Genomic DNA, 14,571 nt, shown 5'->3' on the forward strand with positions numbered 1-14,571 from the left:
ACCTCCGGAGGAGGAGGAGGAGGACGAGGAGGAAGACGAACCGGACTCCTCCCAACCCATCGAGGTGGAACAGGAAGTCGTTCTTGCTTCCGAGGTCACCGCCCCAATCACTGAGGCCGGCCAAGTTGCAACCCCTACTTCAGGCGCAGTCACCGAGGAGGTGGTCGACGAGGAGGCCTGAGTGGCAGCCCTCTTGCTCCTATCTTTAATTTTGGTTGTGTATTTTTGTAACGGCCCATGAGGCTCATTCTTTGTAAGCCAGCTCGGCGAAAAGAGCACTTTTGTAATATGAATATAAATTCAATTTTGTCCAACTGTCTGTACGGCTGCCTTGCTTTTTTGTACTTATGACTTCTGTACTGCTTCCTTGTCATTCTGCCGAGCCGGAGTGGTTATCCGGATGTCATTGGCCGAACTGTTCTGTAAGCCAATTAAGACGAGCCGGAGTGAACCACTGACGCTCTCTAAGTCTGCAAACACTTAGGCTGAGAGCTAAGTCTGCAAACACTTAGAGTCTTTTGGCGTCTAGCGATTGCGCCATATCCTGTCCGGCTTAGTCTCTGGACGGCCAGGCCGAGCAGGTCTTTTGGCGTTTAGCGATTGCGCCATATCCTGTCCGGCTTAGGCTCTGGACGGCCAGGCCGGGCAGGTCTTTGAGGTGGTTTTCCACTAGGGCAGGTCCATGGTTGGAACTGCTCTCCACACCAAATTGGACGCGCCGGAGTGCACCACTGCCGCTCTCTAAGTCTGCAAACACTTAGGCTGAGAGCTAAGTCTGCAAACACTTAGAGTCTTTTGGCGTCTAGCGATTGCGCCATATCCTGTGCGGCTTAGTCTCTGGACGGCCAGGCCGGGCAGGTCTTTTAGGTGGTTTTCCACTAGGGCGGGTCCATGGTTGGAACTGCTCTCCACACCAAATTGGACGCGCCGGAGTGCACCACTGACGCTCTCTAAGTCTGCAAACACTTAGGCTGAGAGCTAAGTCTGCAAACACTTAGAGTCTTTTGGCGTCTAGCGATTGCGCCATATCCTGTCCGGCTTAGTCTCTGGACGGCCAGGCCGGGCAGGTCTTTTGGCGTTTAGCGATTGCGCCATATCCTGTCCGGCTTAGGCTCTGGACGGCCAGGCCGGGCAGGTCTTTGAGGTGGTTTTCCACTAGGGCAGGTCCATGGTTGGAACTGCTCTCCACACCAAATTGGACGCGCCGGAGTGCACCACTGCCGCTCTCTAAGTCTGCAAACACTTAGGCTGAGAGCTAAGTCTGCAAACACTTAGAGTCTTTTGGCGTCTAGCGATTGCGCCATATCCTGTGCGGCTTAGTCTCTGGACGGCCAGGCCGGGCAGGTCTTTTAGGTGGTTTTCCACTAGGGCGGGTCCATGGTTGGAACTGCTCTCCACACCAAATTGGACGCGCCGGAGTGCACCACTGCCGCTCTCTAAGTCTGCAAACACTTAGGCTGAGAGCTAAGTCTGCAAACACTTAGAGTCTTTTGGCGTCTAGCGATTGCGCCATATCCTGTCCGGCTTAGTCTCTGGACGGCCAGGCCGGGCAGGTCTTTTAGGTGGTTTTCCACTAGGGCGGGTCCATGGTTGGAACTGCTCTCCACACCAAATTGGACGCGCCGGAGTGCACCACTGCCGCTTTCTAAGTATGCAAACACTTAGGCTGAGAGCTAAGTCTGCAAACACTTAGAGTCTTTTATTGGAGGAGCTGGCCTATATTAGTGACTCAAAAGTGAGGGACACAGTTTAGTGACAACTCCACTTTATTTCTCTTTGAAATTTAATTACAGAGATTCTTTACAAGCCTTCAAAGGCACGAAAAAAGACTATTGATAATATATTCGGAGATTTCTGGAATTCCAGGCGTGCGGCAGCAGCTGCTCGTCAAGTATCTCTAGCCGGTAGCTTCCTGGACGGATGACCTCTTTGACTCGGTACGGCCCTTCCCAAGTCGGGGAGAGTTTGCCCACCCTTCTTGGCTGGGAGACGGCCGCTTTCCTCAGAACTAGGTCGCCTGTGCGGAACTCCCTTGGTCGGATCTTCGTATCGTGGTATCTAGACACCTTCTGCTTATACGCTGCGGCTCTGATCTGTGACTCCTCACGGACTTCCTCAAGCAAGTCGAGGTTGGCACGGAGCCCGTCCCCATTGAGCTGTTCATTGAAGTTAACAATTCTTGGGGAGGGAACGCCGATGTCAACCGGAATCACAGCCTCTGTTCCGAATGAGAGATTGAAAGGCGACTCACCCGTTGCAGTGCGTGGGGTAGTCTGATACGCCCAGAGTACATGGTACAGCTCGTCAGCCCAGCGTCCGGCCTTATCATCCAGTCTTTTCTTTATCCCCTGCAGCAGAGTCCTGTTCGTCACTTCGGTCTGTCCATTCGTATGAGGATGTGCCACGGAAGTGAACCTTTGCTCAATCTTCAGATCTGAACAAAACTTTCTGAAGTTCCTTGAGTCGAACTGCTTGCCGTTGTCTGTTATGAGGACCCGGGGTATCCCGAATCTGCACACCACTGATTTCCAGAAAAAGTTCTGGACGTTCTGCTCGGTGATCTTGGCCAGAGGTTCAGCTTCTACCCACTTAGTAAAGTAGTCGATGGCGACAACGACGAACTCGCGGCCTCCGGGGGCCGGCGGAAAAGGACCTAAGATGTCCATTCCCCAGACAGCAAAAGGGAGAGGGCTGATGATTGGAGCCATTGGCACGGCAGGCTGGTGAACGGCGGGAGAAAATTTCTGACATTTCTCACACTTCTTCACAAGGCTCAGTGCATCTGGCCTCAATGTAGGCCAGTACAGGCCTCTTAGAAGGACTTTGATGGCGAGGGCCTTGCCCCCAAGATGTTCTCTGCAAATCCCTTCATGGGTCTCTCGCAGGGCATACAGGGTATCGGTTGGCCGGATACACTTCAAGTACGGGAGGGTGTAAGATCTCCTGTACAGAGTCTCGCCGTCAAGTGAAAACCTTGCTGCCCACTGTACGACTTTACGGGCCTCTTTTTTCTCCCCGAGGAGCTCTCCGCTGCGCAGATATCTGATGATCTCATCCATCCAGCACGGCTCATCGTCGATCTGCATTACTACGACGGGCTGGCCATCAATACTGGAGGTCTTTAGGAACTCCATACGGATTTCTCTGAGAGCGGTGTAGCCTGATGCCGCTAGCTTTGAGAGCACATCAGCCTTTGTATTTTCAGTCCGGGGGACTCTGATGACCTCAAAACTTCCGAACTTACTGGCCAGGCTACGGACTCTTTGCAGATATTTTATCATTCGCTCTTCTCGGGCTTCATATACTCCTTGGATCTGACATACGACTAACTGTGAATCGCAGTACGCCTTCGGTCTCTGAGCGCGGGCCTGAATGGCGAGGTTCATTCCGGCGATGAGCGCTTCGTACTCTGTGTGGAACCAGATCCGGGACGGGCGTGGAGGACGGGCCCCCGCGCGAGTCTCTCTAGATCGTCCACGTGAAGGAGAGCCCCACCAAGGAACTCTCGAAAGAGTGCCCCTCACAGCATGAGCGGCGATGTAAAGTGAGATACCTCTCGATTCGGGGACTAGCCCAGATTCGAGGCGTACCTTAAACAAAGAAGAGTCGCCATCCAAGGAAGTGGGCCCTGGATCCCATGCTGTGCTCTGTTGCAACGGATAACCAGAGATATAAAATAGGGTTCGTGCCTGATGACGAATGGGGAAGGGATTAGGCGCCCCCAATTCGCCCAAGTGCTAGCACCTGGTCTCTTATGCCATTTATTATTAATTTTGAAGAGTTTTGGGCGAAAATCATGCGAAATGGGAACGAATATCTCCGAGATAACGTCTAGCTAATCATGCATGTCTCGGAGATGAATAAGAAGCACACACAAAAGAAATGAAAGATATGTCGCCTAAGAATAGCTAGGTTATGAGTGCCATGCCTAATTGGTGTCTAAGTTCTGGTGGACAAGCACATGCATGTTACAGCTAAAGGTATAAGATCTGTACATAAAAATAAGAAAACACAGCAAAACACACAACACAACACGACTCGACACACGACCCGACACGACAAACCCTAGACTCTAATGCAATACTTGACTCGGACCAGGATGGCCATCCATCCTAGCTGCACTACGTATCCCGGCCTCGGGAAGAATCAGAGCCAACGTAGTTCGGTGCCCTATTCTAAACTACGATGCCTAAAACTCTAGGACCGCTATCCTAGACTCGATCCACTAGACTCGACTGATGTTTAAAGCTTTTTGTGCGATTGCTTAAATTCAAGTGGATTGTAATTTTTAGGACTCTATATGCCCTAACTAATGCAAGTTGATTAGCCTTAAGCTAATGCAGGTGGGCCCTATATCCTATGTGTATCTAGGCTGTGCAACATAAAGAAAACCATGGGCTGACTATATGCTTCCTAGTCTAGCCATCGGTTCGACTAAGTGTCTGACCGATCGACTCGAGGCCTCCTAACTCTAGGGACACTCACACGACAGGACACACCACATCAATACAAATCAAGACCGACTCCTAACTCTAAAACACCCTAAATATCTAGGACAGACTCCTAACTCTAGGGGAAGATCTTTTTGAAAAGGTTTTGAAGTTTTTTGTATTTTTTGGAGGTTTTGAAGTTATGAAAAATGGTGAAAGTTGTGAGAAATATTTACAAAAAATGGTGACTGAAAATGGTGAAAGGGTGTAAAAATGGTGTCTAAAAATGGTGACTGAACTCAGGGTGCCAGCAGCACGCCTGAGCTGCCTACGTACCCCTCAGCTAGGGATCAAGCCATCCGTAGTTCGGACTGAATTCCTAACTACTCTGCACATGACTCAAGATTTTTTGAAATTTTGATTTTTAAAATGTTTTTGGATTTTGAATTGTTTTTGAGATGTTTTTGAATTTTCAAGTGTTTTTTGGAATGTTTTTGTTGTTTTCAAGTATTTTTGAAATGTTTTTGTTGTTTTTTTTGACACCAGAGAATAAAATCCTATCATCATAAGGGTAGGGAGACTTCTGGAATCCCGCAAAGGTTGGACATCATCCTATACTTTGCGGGGGAACGAACAGGAAAATAACTCGGCAAGGGTTGGACAGCATCCTATACCTTGCCGGAGCGGGTAAAGATCACAACTTGATGAGATGATGGACAGAATCCTAACCCCTATGATGATAGGAAAAACTCCTGGACTGACTGAAGGACTGACTCCTGTGCTGAAGACTGTTATAATTACTATTTATAATTACTATACAAGATTACTATTCAAAAATACTATTCATAATTACTATTTATAGGTACTATTCAAAACTACTATTCATAATTACTATTTATAAGTACTATTCAAAACTACTATTCATAATTACTATTTATAAGTACTATTCAAAACTACTATTCACAGTAGGACTCGTTGATGTGGGACTCGTTGATGTGGGACCCGCTGCGGGACCCGTTGTGGGACCCGTTGTGGGACCCGTTGTGGGACCCGCTGTGGGACCCGCTGATATGGGACCCGCTGATGTGGGACCCGCTGTGGGACCCACGGATGTGGGACCCGCTGTTGTGGGACCCGTTGTGGGACCCGCTGTGGGACCCGCTGTGGGACCCGCTGATATGGGACCCGCTGATGTGGGACCCGCTGTGGGACCCACGGATGTGGGACCCGCTGTTGTGGGACCCGCTGTTGTGGGACCCGCTGTGGGACCCGCTGTGGGACCTACTGATGTGGGACCCGCTGTAGGACCCGTTGTGGGACCCACTGTGGGACCCGTGTAGTGCAAAGAATGAATAATTAAAAAAAAAAAAAAAAAAAATGAACTTACGCCACAAGAGATCCAGGAAGGTGTTGACAGAGTCGTGCTTGTGTGGGGCCCGCTGATGTGGGACCCGCTGGAGGAGGGGCCCGCTGGAGGTGGGGTGGAGGAGATGTGGATGCCGGTGGAGCTCCGGTGGTTGGTTGGGAGGATGTCGGAGAAGGTGGTGGTGATCGGTGGATGGCCGGTCGGAAATGGGTTTGGCCTCGCCGGATTCCGGCTGGGTTGCCGGAGGAGAAGACTCTCTCTCTCTCTCTCTCTACAGATCTCTCCTCTCTCTCTCTCTCCCCTCTGCAGATCTCTCTCTCTCTCTCTCTCCTCTTTCTCTTTTTTTTGTTTTTTTTTTTTTTTCTCTTCCCTCTGGTTTTTCTTTTTTTCCTCTCTGGTTCCCTCCTCTGGTTCTCCTCTGGTTCTCCTGTGCGAGAGATCAAGCTCTCCTCTTGAGTGGGGAGACCCATCATGAGGAGAGTCATCATCATCTTTATTTGTCCCCCCCTTGTCCCCCCTAACTTCTTAATTTTCTCTTGATTTTTCAAAAAAAATCAAAACCCATCATCACAAATGGCATCGGATGCCATTCTTGTCCTTTTAAATTTAAAAAAAATGATTGAAAGAAATTTGAATATAAGCGGATCTCACATCAGTGGCCCCACACGAGCGGGTTCCACACCAGCGGGCCCCACACAAACGGGCCCCACAAAAGCGGGCCCCACAAAAGCGGGTCCCACACAGGCGGGTCCCACACAAACGGGTCCCACACAAGCGGGCCCCACATTCTCTTTTGCTCGGATTAATTTCATTCATTTTCCGTCTGACCTCGGGATTTTATTCGAATATGCGGGTTTAGGGCCTTGTCAAAATGGGGTGTCTACAGATGCCCCTCTTTGGCAGAGTGTGCTTGTCGCGCGAATGTCAAAGCTGAACAGACAACACATTTTGACTGGCCCAAAATTTATTTTACAAAGATTGAACTCGTGGAGGGAACAGATGTCTCAGGGGTCTCACTCGAATTGGAGGGAAGGGATGCCTCAGGGGTTTTGAATGAAAAGGATTTTGATTATTGGCTTGATGCTCTCAAAGATGCTCTCAGAGAGACTTTCGTTTTAAAATTTCACATTCAACATGACTTAATATTAATTTGGTGAAATGCTGGACACATAACTCAGCATTCAAAACATATTGGTGAGATAGCCTCCCACCAGAGAAATAACTCGAGTAACACATCGGTCACACTCGAGTAACACATCGGTCACACAGGTATTCCTGACTCCGCACTTGGGTGACGGCACACTGTGGAACGACGGACCATGACTTGACAATAAAATAACTAGAGAGAGTTGTTGTCCAGCTTTTCACCAAATTAGACAAGGAAGAACAACAGTTGAATGAAAATTTTGATCAGGGGTCCATGGTAATAAGCCATGAAGAGCCTTGCAGAAAACGAGGGTCCACGGTGGTGAACCGTGAAGAGCCAAGCAAACGGGAATCGAGGGTCCATGGTAGTAAGCCACGAAGAGCCTCGCGGAACGAAATTTATTTATATTTTTTTATTTTTAGGAAACTAGAAATCGAGGGTCCACGGCAACAAACCGCGAAGAGCCAAGCCATAATCTGGGGTCCGTGGTAATAAGCCACGAAGAACCTTGCAAGAAAGATATTGAGTGATTAATGGATTAGAAAAACTGAGAATCAAGGGTTCATAGCCATAAGCTATGAAGAGCCAAGAAGTAATCGAGGGTCCACGGTGACCAGCCGTGAAGAGCCACGCAATGAATCTAGGGTCCATGGCAAGAAACCATGAAGAGCCCAGCAGAAAGGAATTTAGGGTCCACGGCAATACTCCGTGAAGAGCCAAACATTGAATTTGGGGTCCATGACAATAAGCCATGAAGAGCCCAACATGCAGAAACAAATGATATGTAAAAGATATGAATGGAATGACTATGAATAGTGGGTCCATGATATTTCTGGAAGGACATATCACGAAGAGCCAATCGGGGAGCATGGGTCCATAGTATACCTGAATGGTAGACCATGAAGAGCCAAGAAGTAATCGAGGGTCCACGGTGACCAGCCGTGAAGAGCCACGCAATGAATCTAGGGTCCATGGCAAGAAACCATGAAGAGCCCAGCAGAAAGGAATTTAGGGTCCACGGCAATACTCCGTGAAGAGCCAAACATTGAATTTGGGGTCCATGACAATAAGCCATGAAGAGCCCAACATGCAGAAACAAATGATATGTAAAAGATATGAATGGAATGACTATGAATAGTGGGTCCATGATATTTCTGGAAGGACATATCACGAAGAGCCAATCGGGGAGCATGGGTCCATAGTATACCTGAATGGTAGACCATGAAGAGCCAAGAAGTAATCGAGGGTCCACGGCAACAAACCGTGAAGAGCCACGCAATGAATCTAAGGTCCATGGCAAGAAACCATGAAGAGCCCAGCAGAAAGGAATCAAGGGTCCACGGCAATACTCCGTGAAGAGCCAAACATTGAATTTGGGGTCCATGACAATAAGCCATGAAGAGCCCAACATGCAGAAACAAATGACATGTAAAAGATATGAATGGAATGACTATGAATAGTGGGTCCATGATATTTCTGGAAGGACATATCACGAAGAGCCAATCGGGGAGCATGGGTCCATAGTATACCTGAATGGTAGACCATGAAGAGCCAAGAAGTAATCGAGGGTCCACGGCAACAAACCGTGAAGAGCCACGCAATGAATCTAAGGTCCATGGCAAGAAACCATGAAGAGCCCAGCAGAAAGGAATCAAGGGTCCACGGCAATACTCCGTGAAGAGCCAAACATTGAATTTGGGGTCCATGACAATAAGCCATGAAGAGCCCAACATGCAGAAACAAATGACATGTAAAAGATATGAATGGAATGACTATGAATAGTGGGTCCATGATATTTCTGGAAGGACATATCACGAAGAGCCAATCGGGGAGCATGGGTCCATAGTATACCTGAATGGTAGACCATGAAGAGCCAAGAAGTAATCGAGGGTCCACGGCAACAAACCGTGAAGAGCCACGCAATGAATCTAAGGTCCATGGCAAGAAACCATGAAGAGCCCAGCAGAAAGGAATCAAGGGTCCACGGCAATACTCCGTGAAGAGCCAAACATTGAATTTGGGGTCCATGACAATAAGCCATGAAGAGCCCAACATGCAGAAACAAATGACATGTAAAAGATATGAATGGAATGACTATGAATAGTGGGTCCATGATATTTCTGGAAGGACATATCACGAAGAGCCAATCGGGGAGCATGGGTCCGTAGTATACCTGAATGGTAGACCATGAAGAGCCAAGAAGTAATCGAGGGTCCACGGCAACAAACCGTGAAGAGCCACGCAATGAATCTAAGGTCCATGGCAATAAGCCACGAAGAGCCTAGAATGAAATTTGGGGTCCATGACAATAAGCCACGAAGAGCCCAACAAGAATAACAAGTAATGGAGATGAATGAAATGGGCATGGAGAGCGGGTCCATGATATATCCTAAAGGACAGATCACGAAGAGCCATTCAGGGAGCAAGGGTCCATGATGTGCCTGCCTGACAAACCACGAAGAGCCTTGGAAGGACAGTGATATTGCTGAGAATTGATTGATTTCGAATGATGATTTTTTTTTTAGACTGATTGCCTCTTGCCGAGGAAATTGGGAGTATGAGTTCCTTGCTGAGAATTGGACTCAGATAACTTGCAGGGATTTGGATATTGACCATTTTTTCTGATTTTGCCGGGGATTGAAGGCTGCGTGAGCAAATTCTAGACTCCGCTTGGGAAACTGATTTTCTTAGAGAATTGACTCTTCTGAAGAGAGGACTCAACTGAGGAGTTTAGAGGTTAGGCTTGAGATGTGCTTGTACCCCTCTTATCCTTACTTGCTTGAGACATTGTTACTGATTGCCTTTGTGCGCTTGACATCTTTTATGACGCAAGTCATAAAAGATGCCCCTAGTATATTGTGTTTCCATGACAGGAGTTTTAAGAAGGCAAGACAATGATGGTTGAAGAAAAGATGTTTCGTTTCATGAAGGCTTGAGGATGCAAAGTTTTTTTTGTATGGAGAGAGTAGGACAATCACCATGATGGCTGGGTCTGAGAATCCCTTTTTTTTGCATTGCTCACTTTTGGAGGCTTAAGGTCTCTGGTAGGTTTGAATAAGATGTCTCTCGCCCCTTCTGATACCTAAACCAGGATTTACTCTGAATTTTCTTTGCATTTTGGAGGACACGCTCCCATTCTTCCAGCACCCGACAGTTTGGACTTTGCAAGGAGAGGGAACACAAATATGGAGGAACAGATTTCCAAGGACTCAATCAAAGAAGACTCTTTTTGCTTTAAGGACTCGACTCGCTTTCGACTCACTCTTGGATCTGATGTGTTATTTTTCAAGGGTATGGCTTAGCCACTCTTAGAGTATTTCGAAGACCATGTCAAGAGGCACTACTCTCCTCTTTCGGTGTTTCCGTCATGGTTATTATCCCTTTCAAATTGCTCGGTTTCAATGCCCCTAGTTTAGAGGAATGTTAAAGTAATCTTGCTGGCACTACTTGGACTCCGAGATTTTGCCCTGGTTGAAGACTGTTTCTCCATCTCGATGATTCGCTTTTTCGTTGGAAGTCATTGCCATTGACCAGATTGCCTTTTCAGGTTTTCAATCTGACGGACCACTTGCCCTAACTTTTGCCTGGTTCGCCCTTTCGGGTTTTCAATCCAGCGGGCTTGATACCCTAACTTTTGCCTAAGCTGACTTTTCAGTTGTCAACTTAGCGGGTGAATGACCCTAAATTTTGCCTAGACCGCCCTCTCGGGTTTTCAGCCTAGCGGGTCTTCAGACTCCGTCTCTTTTTCTTCTTGACTTTGAACCTCTGCTTGTTCACCAGAAGGACTTTTCTAGGTAGGCTTGGATTCAAAAGGGTTGGGTATTTCTTTTGGATTTCAAAGTTTCGACCGAACCTTGATCGGCCAGGTTGCCTAAAGTATCCCAAAAATGGAGGATCAGGTCCGCGTAGTTCGCTGGGGTTTGGAACACAATGATTTGGCTTTAAGCTCAAAGGTTGAAAGGGAATAATGTGACTTTTATTCCAAAGGTTGAAAGGGAATAATTTGACTTTTATTCCCAAGGTTGACCGAACCTGAATTGATCAGGTTGCCTACGTACCCCCGAAGAGTTGGGGATCAGGTCCGCGTAGTTCGGGTGGAAATGCCCCTAATTTGCGGGTGTTTGAAAAGAATGTTTGATTTTGTTGAGGCTCGAAGGTGTTCGCAAAAGGATTTTTTTTTGAACTTGGGATTTTTGGCGTTTAAGGCTCAGGCGTCCAAGGATGGCCTTCTGATGTTTTGGCATACAAGCTTCTTGAATGGCCAAGGTTCAATGGCTTTGAACTTTTTCTCTTGTTCTCTTTTTTTTTTTTTTGAAGAGTCTGGCGGCATTTCCTGGCAAGACTTCATCTGCACTGTGCAAGCTAGACTGATTGAATTCCCACTTTTTCTTTGGGATCTTGCACTGATATTCGGGATTCTACGACTCTGGGTCCTCTCTGAATGCTGGATCCTCTCTGAATGCTGAAGATTTTGAAATCTTTCAATCTATTTATCAGCTCTGCTTTTTGAGATTCTGACGCTCTCGAGAAGTTGACGTGGGGCATGCTCCCTTCTTCTTTCTTCTCTGGATTCTATCCTTTTTTTCTTATTGGATGTCGGGGAGGCCCCTACTCCTTGAATGCTCTAACTTGAAATTCCATCGGAATGTATAGCCCAAGTATTCTTTTTGGGGTTCATGTTCTATGCTCATGACTTTGTTGTCCGAAAGTCTTCTCTCAATTTTTCATTAACTTCACTTGATATCTAGTATTCTTCGTTTGAAATTTTCGCTTTTTCGACCCGATGTCTGAAGCTGAGGGTGACTCACGTTGAACAGTGTCAAGACACGCTTCCGGTTTATCCTCATAGGACCAAGCAACACTTATTTGAACCCTCTAAATAGATTTATCGATTCTTTGCGCTCTTCGGGAGATTTTGCCAATCCTTATTTCCCGAGTTTCGGATTTGGATACCACTATCCACGGTATCGATTTCATCTTCGAGTGGCTTTGCTCGACGCTCTTCCCCTCGTTTGATCAGCTTTCAAATCTCGAGGAGAATTTCATCGGCATCCTCGTCTGAGGAGGGTGTCTTAATTTGTTTATTAACATTAGATCCAAGAGTGAACATATACAAGAATACTGACGACACGGGAATCAAATGTTCGTTGCATTGAATGTTTGAAGTACATACATTGATTTTTGACGCGCCACGATAGGCTCTCCATCAAATTCAACAAAAGATGGGACATTGGCTCACAATGAGAGAGACCACAAAACACGACATACTTGGAATTGATATTGACATGGTTAGACTTACCAACTTTGACAGGAGGGTCGGTATACACACTTCAAAGCAAATTTCAAAGATGGGACACTTCATCGGAGGCAACGGATTGGCGCTGAAAGTTCAAGGGCAACGTGCCTTCATTAATGAGGATAATGATTTGAGAGAGCAATCCTGGAGTTAGAATCTCAGAAGGGAGGGCCTCTCAAGTTTCTGTTGACCCAGCTCAAATTGTTCTTTAGCACCTGACAATGGCAAGGCTTTCTCTGGTATGATATTTTCAAGGAGTTCAAGCTCTGACATTTTTCTTTTTCCTTCCCAATTATTTTCCAGCCCAGAAGTGGTACAGGTAAAGGTGGTAAGATATGTGAAGGGTTGAACGGGTGAAATGGTTCCCATGGTGGGTGAAAGAAGTGCAACATGGTTAGGTGCAGGGTTCTCGGAAGCTTTTGAGTTCAAGAAGAATGAGGGGATCCCTGTCTATCAGGTAGCGGGCTAGACCAAGCGAGTTCAGAGATGGAAGCTCTTTTTGGGGTTGATGGTAGACGAGTGACTAAGACTCCTGTCATGGACACCATAAACACTAGGCTCAATGAGAATTAATCGCATGACAATGTAATGTGCAAGTTGAAGCAAAAGGTAGCACAAACACATCCTTCCCCTGGATAAAATTCGACATCTTAACGGTTGTACATGAAGATGTGGTACGGCAAGTACATGGTTCGTCAACAAGCCTAAAAGGATGATGACCACACTCAAAGTATTCGGAGAAAATTCGACAGCATAACAGCTATACTAGGAGATGTGGTAAGGTAAGCACATGGTTGTCAACGAACCCAAAAGGATAATGATTACGCTCAAGGGTTCTGAAAAAAAATCGGCAGCATGACGGCTATACTAGGATGGTCTCAGCAACTAAACATGAAGAGTATGCCGTCATGGTCAAGATAAAGCAGGGCTCTCAGCAAGAACACACTCCGGTAATGATAATGGCAAGATAGACTCATAATCGACATGCGGAGTACATCTGATCAGGATCAATCAAATGATCAAGCACATGGGAGATAGATCATGGCTAAAAGAGCCCAGCATCTGATGATAATCCACAGAATGGATGGAGAAGAATAATTGATTAGATTATGAAGGAAAACTTAACTAGGAAGCAAGCCCTAATCTAATAATAAATATGTACATATATATATATATACATCCTAACCAGGGACACCAACCCTAGTCTAATCTAGCGGAATCAAGGAGGTCTCGACTCGTGACAGACTGATGAGTGTACTAGGACCGCGCTGTAGCCACGCAAGGTGAGCTACCCTAGTCTACAAATTGGACAAGGCTCCTAACTCTAGGCTTCACATGTGTAAGTAACACATGTTCGTCCTCATATGAATGCAATATAGATGTATATAAACACGGGTACTTCCTAGTTGGTTTTCACTAAGCCAGTAGGTATATACATAATATATAAAACAAAGTAGGGCTCCGAACTCAATCTATCGGGTACTATGCGTATAAAACATACTTAATATGTATAACTCAAGTGCACCGAGTGTTATACATAGTATGCTTCATTGCTCATCGGCTGCTGTAAACACAAGTGCACCGAGTGTTTACGGCCGCAGCGCTGGCGCATAGCTTGGAAATAGATTCAACAGCACCATCAGGGTGTAATGACATCCCAGTCGGGCACGCATCGAATCTATCCCGTGGAGCCAATAATGAAAAACAACGAAAGAAATAAAGAATGAAGGATATGGCAACATATGATGTGCAGTGTGTGAATCCCTCGTTTTATTTACGCACCTACTTGGTGCCCCTGGATTTCTAACGATAAAGTTCCCATTTAACTTGGTTTTGACCCAAATTTCTTCAAAATTAATAAAAATGGCATTTTTACAGAGTTAGGCAATGTTTCAAGAACTCCCCAGCAGAGTCGCCAGTCTGTGGAACCAGATCCGGGACGGGCGTGAGGGGACGTGCCCCCGCGCGAGTCTCTCTAGATCGTCCACGTGAAGGAGAGCCCCACCAAGGAACTCTCGAAAGAGTGCCCCTCACAGCATGAGCGGCGATGTAAAGTGAGATACCTCTCGATTCGGGGACTAGCCCAGATTCGAGGCGTATCTCGAGCAAAGAAGAGTCGCCATCCAAGGAAGTGGGCCCTGGATCCCATGCTGTGCTCTGTTGCAACGGATAACCAGAGATATAAAATAGGGTTCGTGCCTGATGACGAATGGGGAAGGGATTAGGCGCCCCCAATTCGCCCAAGTGCTAGCACCTGGTCTCTTATGCCATTTATTATTAATTTTGAAGAGTTTTGGGCGAAAATCATGCGAAATGGGAACGAATATCTCCG

This window comes from Tasmannia lanceolata, unplaced genomic scaffold (genome assembly GCF_043159265.1).
Source record: "Tasmannia lanceolata isolate RefF3 unplaced genomic scaffold, GAP_Taslan_0.1 ptg000054l, whole genome shotgun sequence".
NCBI lineage: Eukaryota > Viridiplantae > Streptophyta > Magnoliopsida > Canellales > Winteraceae > Tasmannia > Tasmannia lanceolata.